Source organism: Notolepis coatsorum, assembly GCF_963971535.1.
Source record: "Notolepis coatsorum genome assembly, chromosome: 1".
NCBI lineage: Eukaryota > Metazoa > Chordata > Actinopteri > Aulopiformes > Paralepididae > Notolepis > Notolepis coatsorum.
Genome location: NC_140165.1, coordinates 93,542,728 through 93,555,562, shown reverse-complemented (window position 1 = coordinate 93,555,562; position 12,835 = coordinate 93,542,728).

Below are 12,835 nucleotides of genomic sequence, written 5' to 3'. Positions count from 1 at the left end.
TAGACATCCACTCACTCATTTTCAGTCCTTTGCTCTTTCGTGCAGATGTAGAGAACCCAGTAGTGACTTTACTCCGGACATCAGTTCACTGGCTGTTGTTTTCCTGCTCCTGGAGCGTCTGCCAGCCTGCTGCTTGCAGAGTGGACTCCAAGTCCGGCTCCAAGTCCTGCTCCCAGTCCGGCTCCCAGTCCGGCTCCCAGTCCGGCTCCAAGTCCTGCTCCCAGTCCGGCTCCCAGTCCGGCTCCCAGTCCGGCTGTAATCTCCATGTTAACGTCAGACTCGTAGACCCTCTGACCGGTGTGGGGGTTGTTGTCAAAACACCTTGATTTTTCCATCCTTCTCAAATATATTCAGTCTTGCAGGAAACATTATGCACTTAATCTTGCCGATAAAATCTTTGTTTTCTTACTTGTCTATTTTGAGCGCTCCTGAAACACCAGAGTAGTGAAGTCTTCATCAAAATATATCCTCTGGTCATTCACCAGAATGTCCTTCTTTGCCCAGGCAGCATGAAGCACCCTTTGTCTCACGGTGTCGTTTTGGAAACAAACTATTATTGATCCGTTCGTTGTGCCCAGTCTTCAGCCCAGTTGCCCTGTGCGCTCTTTCAATGTCGATTTCACGGTTAATGCCACAGACGTGTTATCTCGTTATTTCATGCCCCAAGTTGAGTGCCACCAACGCGAATTGTCGTTTGATTTTTTTATTAGCGATCTGAATTCCTATTTCATCAACCGAGTCTCCTGTTGGTACAGGAGCTCAGATGGGAAAATACCGCCCCCTATCGTCTATCCCTGTGTAACTGCAGGCCATTCGATTATACTGGTGGATCTGTGGAGGGGGAGCCTCCTCGCTCCACTATGCTGGCGAGGGATCTGATGAACAGGGATGTGATCGCGAGATGAAAAGCAGCCTGGAATATATATTTACAGCAGCCAATAATCAATCAATAAACGTGATCGATATTTGGAATGGCGATCAGGAATTGGAATAATCTTTTTGGAGAACATCTGATCTAAGGTAAGGAGTCTATGTTACCAGTTTTAGGATAATCAGAGCTGTATTCACTGAGATAACAGCGTGTCCCGTATGTGTATATGTGTGTGTGTGTGTGTGTGTGTGTGTGTGCTGTTGAGGAAATGAGAATCGATTTCTCAGCTCGCTTCTATAGCGTGCATAAGTACACATATACTATCGATAATCTAGCATTTATTTGAAAACGATTCATAAGTAGGCAGACAAATGACAACATGTCTAGTGTATTCGAGAATATTCCAATAAATGCTGTTTATGAGGGAATCTTTCTATTTTCTGGAAATTTTTCAGAAAACGATAGCTTTTCGAAATGCTATAAAAGGGATATGAACAGATTAAAAAACTATAGTTTCGACAATGTTGACTGCAAACAAGTCATTGATAAGCGACGGGCAGATTAGACACATTAATCAACGTTAACACTGGCACTGAAAGTGTTAACATCCAGTTTTCCCCGAATTTGTTCCCCCACAAACTCCACGGTGTTATTTCCTTCACATTTTCAGGCACAGAATAAATTCTTAGATTCTTCCTTCAGTCACGGCTTTCGAGATCCTCGCAGTTAGCTTCCAGTTGTCTCTGTAGGCGCAAACTGTGGATAAGCACTTTAGTCATATCCATTTCACAGTCCTCATTTTCCACGATTCTTAACTCTGCTGCTTCCATTCTTGTTTCCAACTCTATGATGCCTTCTTTTAATTTGTTTATTTCCTTCTTCTCAATGCTCCAAAGTTCCCAGCAGTTTCCATACATAATTCTTTGATTTCTTTCAGTATTTCAGAGAGTCCCAAGACACCTTCCCTAACCTCTTCAGGTTGATTTCCCTCAGGTTGATTTCCCTCAGGTGGATGGTTTACGTGAACTTTTTGTTTCCGTCTTGTTGTCATTTTCCCTTTTTCTTTTCCTCCTTTGCGCCACAAAAATCCTTGAATAATTACAAAAAGCTTTCTGCAGTCTCAATTTAGAATTTCCTACAAGATTTGGAAGATTTGGAAATAGTTTGTAGCTTGTTGTCTCAAGTCTAGTGAGGTGAGCGCGTTCTACTACTTCTTTTTAGCTTGTTGTCTCTCAACACCTGCTGGTAGAACCAGGGACATGCTCCTCTCTATCCTCTGTTACAGAGACATGCTCCTCTCTATCCTCTGTTACAGAGACATGCTCCTCTCTATCCTGTTACAGAGACATGCTCCTCTCTATCCTCTGTTACAGAGACATGCTCCTCTCTATCCTCTGTTACAGAGACATGCTCCTCTCTATCCTCTGTTACAGAGACATGATCCTCTCTCTGTTACAGAGACATGCTCCTCTCTATCCTCTGTTACAGAGACATGCTCCTCTCTATCCTCCTCTCTATCCTCTGTTACAGAGACATGTTCCTCTCTATCCTCTGTTACAGAAACATGCTCCTCTCTATCCACGGAGGACGCCATAGCCCATGTGCTGCACACAGCAGCATCACACCTGGACAAGAGGCAGGGGAACTATGTGAGAATGCTGTTCATCGACTACAGCTCAGCATTCAATACCATAGTCCCCTCCAAACTCATAGCCAAGCTCAGGGACCTGGGCTTTAACTATGACCTCTGCCAGTGGGTCTTGGACTTCCTGACGGGCAGACCCCAGGTGGTAAGAGCAGGCAACTGCACCTCCTCATCCATCACGCTCAACATAGGGGCCCCCCAGGGCTGTGTTCTGAGCCCCCTCCTCTACTCCCTGTACACACATGACTGCGTAGCACAGCGGAACAACAACACAATCATCAAATTTGCTGATGACACAGTAGTGGTGGGCCTGATCTCTGCCAACGACGAGAGGGCCTACCTGGAAGAGGTAGAGAATCTGTCACAGTGGTGTCAGGAGAACTGCCTCTCCCTGAACGTCAGCAAAACAAAAGAGATGATTGTGGACTTCAGGAGGTCGGGGGTCAAGGACTACAGCCCCCTCAGCATCGACGGGGCACCGGTTGAGAGAGTGAACAGTTTCAAGTACCTCGGCTCGGAGCCCACATATCCGAGGACTTGACATGGACCACACACATTGACAGTGTTGTGAAGAAGGCACGACAACGCCTCTACTTCCTCAGGCGCCTAAGGAAGTTCCAAGTCAGTCAGAAGATCCTTAGGAACTTCTACTCATGTACAATAGAGAGCATCCTGACTGGCAACATCACCTCCTGGTTTGGGAATAGCACTGCACAAGACCGTAGCAGACTACAAAGAGTGACACGTTCAGCCGAACGCACAATTGGAGGGGGGCTTCCCACCCTCCAGAACATTTACAACAAGCGGTGCAGGGGGAAGGCTAAGAGAATTATTAAGGACTCGAGCCACCCGAACAACTGCCTCTTTGAACTGCTGCGGTCAGGCAAGCGATACCGGAGTCTTAAGGCGAGCACAGAAAGACTCAGAAGAAGCTTCTATCCCCAGGCCATCAGGCTGCTAAACGAACAATAAACACTATGCAACAACCATCAAATGCACACAGCACACACTCACTTAAACAAACAACACACTGCAGCACCCACTCACCACACTTTAGATCACACAAACACACTTTATATTTATTGATAAAGGATTTGCACTACAACTCGTACACCTACTGTAAATTGTACCTAAATTGCACCTCATCCCATTTCTGCCTTGCACTATATAGTATTGTATATTAGTACACTGCATAGTATTGTATATTATATGGTAACTCAGTTACGTCTATTCTGCATCGAACATTGTACATATGTCTATACTGAACACTGTGACCTCATTTCTTTACTTCTAATTTACATGCTATACTATGTTATTTTATTTCATACTTATCTTGTCTTGCACAGTCTCTGGAGCGTAACAGTAAGAAGCATTTTGTATAAAAGTATTCTGTACTTCTGTATGACAACTATTAAAGAAACTTGATCCTCTGTTACAGAGACATGTTCCTCTATATCCTCTGTTACAGAGACATGCGTTGTCAATATAACCCACCCCCTTTCCTCACGAATGGGAACTGGTGTTGTGGAGTTCGCTTTGACCAGTGTCCAGGGTTAGCTTAGCATAGTCCTAATGGATACCGTGGATAGCAGCTAGCCCATTGCTTGTGTCAATTAAAACGCATGTTATTAAAGGTCCGCGCTGGTCTGTCTAATGAAATTACAACCGCAACATTATGCCCTGTTTGCAATCATCTCATCGCAGTGTACAGCCCTGAAGCGATAAACTCATCCCAATAGTATGCAACTGCAGAGCCGCAGAGCCAGCGGCGCTATCAGGTCCGGTCTGGGGACCGCTCCGCAGCGCCACCAACCCAATGGCTGAATTTGAGTACTGCACTGTGCGGGCACAACTGTGAGCTCTGCGGCTCTGCAGCTGCACGCCTCTCGCTAATCCAGCACCAAGCTCCCGCACCAGTAAACTGTCGGGAGCATTTTGTGCCCCCCTTAAATGATTTTCGAGGGCATTTTGTCCATTTTCACAGGCATTTTGCCACAAGCCCCCGTTAATTTCGCACCCTGCATGCTCCACTCTATCCTCTGTTACAGAGACATGTTCCACTCTATCCTCTGTTACAGAGACATGCTCCTCTCTATCCTCTGTTAGAGACATGCTCCTCTCTATCCTCTGTTAGAGACATGCTCCTCTCTATCCTCTGTTAGAGACATGCTCCTCTCTATCCTCTGTTACAGAGACATGCTCCTCTCTATCCTCTGTTACAGAGCGGATTAACTAGTCTTCATTCGGAAAAGAGAAAAATTCTCATCCAGATATTTCAAGATTCTAGGCCTTACTTCTGTGCACTTCCAGTCAGCCTGTGGGCGACGGAGAAATACAATTCAATGTTGACAGATACAATTCAAAGAGAGTCTTTATCATAAACTGTTCAAAAGATATTTAATGTTTTGCAAAACATGTCTAGCACCGCATGGGCGGGACACTCGGCTTTAGAGGGTTAAAGACATTCCAGCTTAAGGTCCCAAAAACTGACTACATCGACCGGAGAAGCCATATTTGGAGCCCAACTCTTATGGGTGGATTCTCTACATGTGGTAATATTACAAAGAGTGACATATACCTGGAAAGTATCATTGGTTAGTTGCAGATCCACCTCCCAGTGCGTCTGAAAGGGTAAAACCATCAAACTACTGTCATACCCTTTGGTAAGGTGATAGAATTAATATTTTATATTTAAAGGCACGTATGTCTGCCTTCTCCTCTCTCCTGCATTTTGGCTTGACCTGCTGACCCTTGGTGCAGGCTGAAGCCCAGTCCCTTTTCCACACGCACGGTTTAAGTGACCTGCTGACCTCGTGGCTGTAGGCTCCTTCCACACACAAACACACCCATTAACACACACACATAGATGGACACACACACACCCATTAACACACATAGATGGACAGACATACACACACACGCCTCACACACACACACACACACATACACATGTCTCCCTCACACACAACGCACACTCATACACACTTACAAACACATACACACAGATAGTCTCAGACACACACATGGCCCTAGGCCTCCCTCACACACACCACACACATCTCCTCCACTCCACACGGGCACCATTGTCTCTCCCTACATCTGGAAGTCATTACTAGCCTCCTCTTCCGACGCGCGCACACGCACACACACTCACGTACACCTGACAAACTGAACTGTTTGTATTACAGTCATATTCCAACTTAACTGAATGCACATGTGTGTGTGTGTGTGTGTGTGTGTGTGTGGACTACTGTACTATTAGAGGTATTGAAATGAACAATGCAACTTCCTTATACACATTTTATTTTATTTTTTGTATGAATAATTAAATATCGATACTTGGCGTCCCTGTATCGATACAGTATCGCCACGCAAAGTATCGCGATACTACTACGTATCGATTTTTTCCCCCACCCCTAGTGTTATTGTCATTGAGCATCCTGATGGCCTGGGGATAGAAGCTCCTTGCTCCTCCTGTGCTTGCCATGAGACTTCGGTATCGCTTGCCTGACCGCAGCAGTTCAAAGAAGCAGTTGTGTGGGTGGCTGTCTATGTACGAATGTGTGACAGGTGATGTTCACTTGAGTGTATGCAGTGATGGGCAAGCTACTTGGAAAATGTAGTAAGCTACACTACAAGTTACTCTCGATTAAATATAGCTCAACTACAACGGAAGCTATCCCCAGAAAAATTTAGCAAGCTACACTACAAGAACATGGCAAAAATAGCTAGCTACATCGGCACTACTTTTTTCTTTTCTTTTTTACTTCATGATCAAGTTTCCACCAAACAAATAGGCAGGCAAAAAATTCTCAGTTTGATTGTTTATTATAAAACAAACTGAAACTGGAAACAAGCCCTCTGTCTGGCTTTTTGTGTCATCCTTTTAACATGTACTTGTATTAATGTACCTTGCGGTACCATGTACAAAGTGTTAATAAAGTATAAGGAAAAAACTGTGGAAACGTAATAAATAAAAGGCAGTGAAACAATAATCAAATAAACACCAAAATATATACTATCTCTATTGGAATGGAGACTTTTCAGCACAGGATAAACTACTGTTTCAACTCAAACCACAGTAGCAAAATGACAATAACGTTTGCCTTTTCTTTTCCCCACCCCCATAATATTGTTCATTTTCTGCCTACAGTGAAACATGATAGCAGCTATCTGTTAGTTAGCTGTTGACAAAAAGGTGCACTGACTTGTGTGCTGTTTGGGAACAGTTGACAATGGTTGGTTATGTAAAGCTTTTCATCAGCTCAACTGTTCTCAAATTAGTTGGTTTGCGGAGCCTTGGCCATGACCCGCCCCTATCCTGCCTCTGATTGGCCTACCCGTAATGTTTTGCCCTAACCAATCGTGAGTAGGCATATCTAAACCGACCAACCAATCATAGTGGGTTTTCTCCGGGGAGATTTTTTTTCTTCACAAAATCTTTATTTAGCAGTCCAGTTCTCCGGACAGTAGCGTGTAGCGTTTGCTCACGCTACGTCACTACTTAGGTCTAAAAATAGTTACACTACAGACAACGCTACTTTGTTCAAAGGGAGCAACGCTACCATCACACTACTGAGAAATGTAGCTAAGCTATGTAGCGTCGCTACTTGTAGCTAGCTACTGCCCAACACTGAGTGTATGTATCCCACAAACCTGTGTGTGTGTCTGGATCTACGTGGCGACCGGGAACGGGCCCTGTGCTTCTCCCTCGTTGACCCAGACGGTGCTTTGCCATGGTAACGACGGGGGCTGGGAGAGCGGGACCGGGAGCGGGAGCCAGAGTGGGAGTGGCTGCCACTGGTTGCCTGGTGACGGTGCTTAGAATTCTGGGAAGAGGAGGTGGAGAGCTGGACATCTCCACTGACAGGACTGGAGAGAGAGGGGTGGAGGAAAATGAAAAGGAGAGAAAAGTCAGAAATTATAAAAAGGTCAGCAAACAGCCAATGGTATTTTATTTAGTCTCAACTACAACTAATTCCAAGAAGATAGTTGTCTCATGTTAGGGCCAAGGCTCACAGTGGTTTTCGACCGATATCTTTATTGAATTACATTTTTATTTTTATTTGTGTTTATTAGACTAGTGGGGGTTTAATCAGGGGTTTATCTAGAGGGGGGTCGGAGTGGAGAGCGTCTTATTGGATCCATGACTCCAGTGGGAAATGATAGGAAGATGACCATCCTTAGTGGATGGGGCATAGGGAGGGGATTGGAGAGTGGGTATAGGAGGGTTAATAATAGGACGGGTGGGTTAGGGTTTAGAGTAGAAGGAGGGGGGGTTGTAACTGGGGTGGTATTTTTCTGTGTTTTATGTACTGTTGTCTTATATGTGTGTAATTGTTCCTCCTCTGAACTCCTGGGATTGACCGTCTGGGCCCGCCTGGATCAGCGCCTCTGTACTCAGCCTGGCTGCACTGGTATGTTCTCTACGCATTTAGACAAACTCGACCATGGCTAAATTGAATATTTTAATTTGGAACGCAGGGGGTCTTAACGCCCCACACGAGCGTGCCAGTGTCCTTTGGTTATTGAAGAGAAGAAATATTGACATTGCTCTCCTTAGTGAGACGCATTTATTGGTGGGTGATGTGTCAAGGCTAGCAAATCGACAATATCACGTTATCTCCTCATCCTCAGCCGATGATAAGACGAAAGGAGTCGTCATAGTTACAAGACGTAACCTTGATATCAAAGTCCTGGATGTGTGGTCGGACACGAAGGGAAGGATTACTATAGCAAAAGTTGAGTTCTCTCATAGGAAGATGGCAATAATAGCATTGTATGCCCATTTGATAACACATTTGATTCAGCGTTCTATAATACAATCACGAAGAATATGTTGGAACTTACTGGATACGCTCTCATTGTGGGTGGCGATTTTAATGCGTGCTGGGATACGGAGATGGATAGGTCCGGGTCCTCTGAAACAAGCGACCAAAAACGGTCCTCTAAGGCCCTCAGGATGTGGGCCCAGGACACGGGGCTCGCAGACCTATGGCGCTTATCCAATCCCACCCTCAAGGATTACTCTCACCTGTCAGCCAGACACAAAAACTTCTCTCGAATAGACTATGCATTCGCGTCCCCTAATATGTTTAATAGTTTCGACGTCTCATTGGTTCCCCTGGCTCTCTCGGACCACAAGGGGATTTTCCTTGTGGCAACCTTTGGCAGGCTCTCCACGAGAGCTCCCAGGTGGCGTTTTTAACTCAACCTTATTAAAGAACGATGATTTCTGTTCTGAGTTCAGGAGTAAACTAGCTGAATTCTTGCAGATCAATGTTGGCACGGTCGATGACCCCAGGGTCCTATGGAACGCATTGAAAGGATTTATCAGGGGTCATGTCACACTTTTCGCCTCCAATTTGCGTAAATCCCGGTCAAAAAAACTTGAAGGACTGGAAACATTATATGCGGACCTATACGCATCTTTGCAAACTAACTATAGTGAACGACTAAACACACAACGTAAGATAGTCAAGAAAGAAAGAAACTCCATACTTAAACAACAGTCTGAGTTCTTGATACATAGGACAAGGCAAAATTACTACTTTCACGGCTCCAGGCCTAGCCATCTATTGGCATATCGGATATCCCCTCGCATATCGGCATATCGGATATCCCCTCGATCAAGACGCGACAGGGTACAGTCACTACTGATTCGAAAAAGATCAACAACACTTTTAAAGAGTTTTACTCAGTTATATAGCTCAGAGGTTAATCTCGACGACTCTAAATTTGAATCGTTCATTGGCGGGCTTGAGATACCCCACATTTCTGAGGAAGAGGCTAAGGAACTGGGGAAACCGATCACTCTTATGGAACTAAGGGAGACGATTGCTGAAATGCAGAGGGGTAAGGCTCCAGGCTGGGATGGTATTCCACCCGAGGTGTATTTAGCTTTCTGGGACCAACTGGGTCCATTGATGCTCGATATGATCAATTACGCTATCGAACAAGGGGAGTTCTCAAGAGATGTCAACATGGCGTTGATTTCTTTACTTCTCAAGAAGGACAAAGATCCCAATGATTGTGGTAGCTATAGGCCCTTGAGTCTTCTCGGGGCCGATTTAAAAGTGTTTGCCAAGGTGCTGGCCCGCCGCCTGCAGAGATTTATGACGGTATTGGTACACTGCGATCAAACTGGTTTTATCCCGGGGCGCCTGGCTGCAGATAATCTTAGGAGGCTGTTGCATGTAGTCGATAACAGTAAAGACAATACAGCTCCGTCCACAGTTCTGTCTTTGGATGCCATGAAGGCGTTTGACAGACTAGAATGGTCATACCTGTGGAAGGTACTTGAGGTCATGGGTCTTGGAAAGAATTGTATTCATATGATTAAAGTCCTGTAGGGCGGCTACGTGGCGTAGAGGGCAAGGCGCTCGCCACGAAATCTGGAGACGCTGGGCTTGCCTGTTCGAGCCCAGCGCTCCACATTTGCTTTCAGTTTAGCTGGTCGTCCGTACTAATACACATTGGCCGTATTAGGGGGTGGGAAACTGATGGGTGGGGATCGGACGTTGTGGACAGCGACTCCTACAGGTCGGTTGGTGCGCCTGCGCAGTAGAATCAGGAAGTGTCGGGGGCAGCGTGAGCCTCCCACGCGTTACTCCTCGTCACTGAGAGATCGAGCTGCGCAGGTGAAAAGATGCGACTGCTGTTACCTCAAGTACCGGAGGGGACTTGTGCTATGTATGACTTAGTCCACATTGCAGCCGGCTTGTGGGAGGCAAGAAACAGCGTTCGTGACAGGGGAGGGTTGAATTGGATGATACGAAATTGGGATGGGAGAAAATATAGAAAATGGGAGAAAAAGTGGATCAAAAAAAATTATTAAAGTCCTGTATGCCTCGCCGTCGGCAATGATACTGACAGGCAAAAACTGTTCCACACTTTTCCCAGTCTCCAGATCTTCTAGACAGGGTTGTCCTCTGAGCCCAGGACTATTCGCGCTTTCCCTCAAACCATTGGCCCAATTTATTAGGCAATCGGAGGACATCGTCCCCATAATGATCAATAATACACCACACAATATTGCTCTCTATGCGGATGACCTACTGATTTTTATGGATGACCCTTCCCGGTCGGCCACAAAATTATTGGGAATAATCGACGACTTTGGTAAATTGTCAGGCTTTAAGATTAACTGGAACAGATCAGCCTGCCTACCTCTTAATGAGCTGGCCAAGGTGGTGCGACTACCAGCTGATATCCCCATAGTGGAACATTTTAAATACTTAGGCATAGAGATATTCCCAACGCTGAGTCAAACTACTAAGTACAACTTCACGGGTACTTATGATCAAATACGCCAGGATCTAGACAGATGGTCGTCCCTTCCTAACTCCTTACAAGCCCGAGCTTCCATAATCAAAATGAACGTCCTGCCTAGGATACATTTTGTTAGCTCAATGCTCCCCCTGCCCCCTCCAATAGACCACTGGCGCAAGGTACAATCGATGGTATCTAAGTTTATCTGGAATAACAAACGCCCGAGAATCAAAAGAGCTACTACTCAACGTAGGAAACAAGATGGGGGCCTCGCAATCCCTGATTTTTTTTGTATCCACTTTTTCTCCCATTTTCTATATTTTCTCCCATCCCAATTTCGTATCATCCAATTTCAACCCTCCCCTGTCACGGACGCTGTTTCTTGCCTCCCACAAGCCGGCTGCAATGTGGACTAAGTCATACATACCTCAAGTACCGGAGGGGACTTGTGCTAACAGCAGTCGCATCTTTTCACCTGCGCAGCTCGATCTCTCAGTGGCGAGGAGTAACACGTGGGAGGCTCACGCTGCCCCCGACACTTCCTGATTCTACTGCGCAGGCGCACCAACCGACCTGTAGGAGTCGCTGTCCACAACGCCCGATCCCCACCCAGTAACCACTTTTGCTTCATTTCTTTGATGGCTCAAATGTATGCTCTAGTAGTTCTCCTCTCCTCGAGGCACCGCAGCCGTTCCATGCATTTGTTAAATTCCACCACCAGCACATCTGATTCAACTAATAAAGGGCTAGTTAAGTTGAATCAGGTGTGCTGGTGGTGGAATTTAACAAATACATGGAATGGCTGGGGTGCTTCCAGGAGAGGATTGGGAAGCACTAGTCTAGTCGATTTTGTGTTTTGACCACAAAGTTCATCATAGATTTAGCCTCTTTATTTTGCTCTCAAAGTGCACCAGATTGATGCATTTAACTTTCAAATGTACAAATGGGCATGCCCCAGGACCCCCCTAGAGGGTCGGAGGTTCACCCCCCATAGTCTCTGAAAATCGTGTGGGAACCACTGCTACATCATTTATGATAAATGTTTTATTTACATTTTTATGATGAGTCATATACTATAATAGTATAATATTAGTGTAGCCTAATCTTTATCTGCAACTGTAAAGAAAATGAATACACGTAAAAAAAAAAAACATTAAAAAAAAATATATATATATATATATATATTTTAATAAATTAAAAATTCAAATGTTGATTTAGAATTCGAATGTCAACATTATGAACGAAGCTTCGAAGCTTCTAACTATTCGGTACAGCCCTAGAAGATACAAAACATTTGTTTTTAAATCTCAATATTGTCATATAGATTCTGTGAATATAGCATTTTCCAGAGTAAATATATTATGTCCACACTGCAAGAGACTTCTGGCTACGTCTAGTTTTATTGTGGATCCCCATTAGTCTACACCAGGGGTAAGCAACCCTAGGCACGCGCATAGGCACGCGGGGGCATTTTCATAGGCACAGGGGGCAGCATAAAAAGATTTAAGAAAATTAAGAATTATTATTTTTTATTTATTTATTTTTGCTTTGAAATATTATAGTGAAATATTTTGCACTGTTGTCGCATTTATCTTGTTGAAATCCTCCCACAGGTTCTTTTTACTACCACATATTTAATTGAGACCCTTTATTTGTTTATTATTTCAATTTAGCTGGAAATACATTGCTACATCATTCAGTAACATTTGCAGAGCCTTCTAACAAAAACATTATTACGGTCACCATTGTGACCAGTGGGATTAATCAACACATTATTATTTATTTTTCTATTTCATTGAACATTGCACATGTTAAAAGCCATTTTTTACCAAGTCAACTTGTGTTCTTAAAACAATGACAATAAACATAGTTTTATTAGGTTGAAATAATGTGGTTGTGTACTTATTTTTCTGTTAACTTATTATGGATTGAAAACGATAGGTTATGACTATAACCAAGTTCTGTTAGTTAGGGGCGATGCTTGGCATCACACTGCACTATCTCGCGTACGTGCACGCGTACTGAATAAACCACAAATGTACCTCTAA